Source organism: Aptenodytes forsteri, unplaced genomic scaffold (assembly GCF_000699145.1).
Source record: "Aptenodytes forsteri isolate BGI_AS27 unplaced genomic scaffold, ASM69914v1 Scaffold400, whole genome shotgun sequence".
NCBI classification, from domain to species: domain Eukaryota; kingdom Metazoa; phylum Chordata; class Aves; order Sphenisciformes; family Spheniscidae; genus Aptenodytes; species Aptenodytes forsteri.
Window position 1 is genome coordinate 79,239 of NW_008794775.1, and position 2,692 is coordinate 81,930.

Here is a 2,692-nt window from a genome sequence, read left to right on the forward strand (position 1 = left end):
CCAGTAGACCAGGTTTCTCAAAGCAAGTCCCATGGTCTAAGTAGCTGAACCCCTGGCTGTGGCACCAGTCCCATAACCATTTGTTGACTCACCAGGTTCAACTGGCCCTTTCAAACCCCTTCCCTTTGACCGCCAGGATTGATGGAAAAGCTACCTGCACTCCCAAGTCCCTTACTGCCGCTCCCAGGCTCTGTAGTCCTTCTTGATAGTCCTCATAATCAAAACCCGACTGGTTATGTCCCTGAGCAATCTGCTGCAGCTGAGCCGGCTCTGAGCAGGAGGATGGAATGGAGGATCCCCAGAGGTCCGCACCAGCCTCAGTGACTCTGCAGTCTGTTGCAGGCTATGAACCACAAATACATACCTCTACATTATGAAGCCTCTGAACCCCAAATTGCCGGGAGCAGGGAAGCTTCGTCCTACTGTTTGTCCTGCTCTTTGCCACTGTCTGTATTGATTTCTCCCTTAGGGCTGGTCTTGGCCACCGTCCCAGAGGATGCTGAGCTAGGCTGACCATTGGTCTGATCCAGCATCAGTGTTCTTGTGTGTATTAAGAGGATACTGGGATAGACTGCAGATGAGGAGCAAGTCTAATTATGGAGGAGAGGTTATTTAGGAGAGGATGTTAAAGCAATGCAGCTAATCCTGCAATCCCTGAAGGGCAGCCCAGGGAGAGTCCCGACATTGAGCCATGTTTTTCCTATGGGCATTGTAACTCAGGGCAGAGATGCTGGAAATCTGGCCAACGCCAGTGTCGCCAGCCTAATCCACCTGCGCTGCTGGTGGGTCTCAGCAGCCAAAGCCAAGGCAGACTGGTGCCCTGTGCTCACCTCTTCTCTATGAAAACTCAACACAGCTTCCTCTTAATTTTAACTGCGTCTAGTCCACTTGTTGGGCACCCGACATTATCCAAAGAGCTAAACAAGTTGATGTTTGTCACATTTGCCTGCTGGGCAGCTGGGAGGCTTCAATTTGTGTTATAACACTTATTTAGGTTCACCTGTTTAATAGATAGGACTATTGCATTAACGGTTGACATCTTGTTAAGGTATGTGAAAGGTTTGCCACAAACTCTAAAGGCCACAATAGGAGAAGCCAAAAAGGAAAGATTTGAAGTGTGATACTTCTGAAGTTAGAAATGGAGATGAAGCAAAGTAAATTAAGTTAGAAAAACAAAAAAGACCCTCCAAACCCCAAAGACTGCTTCTTCTTCAACTGTGAGTCCTTCTTGTCTTTCTTTATAAATGTCACTTTCTTTATAAATAGTTTGCTCTTTTTAAATAATCGGTGATGACTCAATAGCTCACCTTTATTATTGTGTATTTTAAATATGCAGACTTCAGCAAGTCTAAATCTGTGCTCTTTGGGGAAAAAAATAAGGCTTTAATCATATTCAGACCTAGCCTCCCTTTCATCTGGTAGTTTACTTGCTTTGACAGGTGAATATAACTTTCTGAGATCTGTGTTTTGTTTTTAAACCCACTCACCTACTTATATAACTTTCCTTACGTAGAGATTGTAATTTTTATTTTACCTGAACTGACACCAGTCAGATAAAGAGGCAGGTTTATAGACATTTGCAGTTTATTTATTATATTCCAGTTGTTGTTTATAATCTCTCCTTAAAATTAAGTTTCTCATATAAAAAGGGAAGTAAGCAAAATTGTACATGGCAATGCAGAGGTATTTTTTATTATTGTTGTTCAGTGAACCCCACATCAAGTACTTAGTAAAGGATCTTGATACTGCTGTTGCTTGGGTATCTTCTGCTTTGCCCGGTGCTGATTGCCACAAGGCTGCAATACAGCTCTGCTCCTCATAGAATCATAGAATCACTGAGGTTGGAAAAGACCTCTAAGATCATCCAGTCCAACCATCGACCCAACACCACCATGTCCACTAAACCATGTCCCTAAGTGCCTCATCTACTCGTCTTTTAAATACCTCCAGGGATGGTGACTCAATCACTTCCCTGGGCAGCCTGTTCCAATGTTTAACCACTCATTTTAGTTAATGAGAGAGAAAGGTGGGAAAGCATGTAGTTTTGTTTTCTTAGAGGTTGTATGATGTAAGGCTTGTGGGCTCTCCTCTTTGAGGAGGCATTAAAGTACCTGGGTGCTTTGGTGGGGAGTCTCTGTAGCTGTGCAGCAGCGACAGGGACCATCCACTAATGCTGTTCTGTGTTGGGGAGAGCAGGAGCTGTCAGAGCCTAGCACTACCACTGAAGGAACAGGAAAATAAATTAATTCCAGTTAAACACGAGTGTGAAATTACCACTCTTGAGGTAAGGGTGAATATTTCTAGCAGCAAACAGCCAGTGGATTGGCCCACAGTAAAAGGACAGCATTACCTTTCAAAGGGGAATGTGACTTTTACAAGTGGAGCAAGACTGGCTTCAGGACAGGCATACCTACAAATAAATACTGTTTTTTTCAATCATTTGCATGTGTTATGAAAAGCACTAGCAGCAGAAAGAATAACAAGCTGCCCCATTGTCCTGGTTTCGGCAGGGACAGAGTTAATTTTCTTCCTAGGAGCTGGTATAGTGCTGCATTTTGGATTTAGTATGAGAATAAAGTTGATAACACACCGATGTTTTAGTTGTTGCTAAGCAGTGCTTACACTAGCCAAGGACTTCTCAGCTTCCCATGCTCTACCGACTGGGAAGGCTGGAGGTGCACAAGAAGCTGGG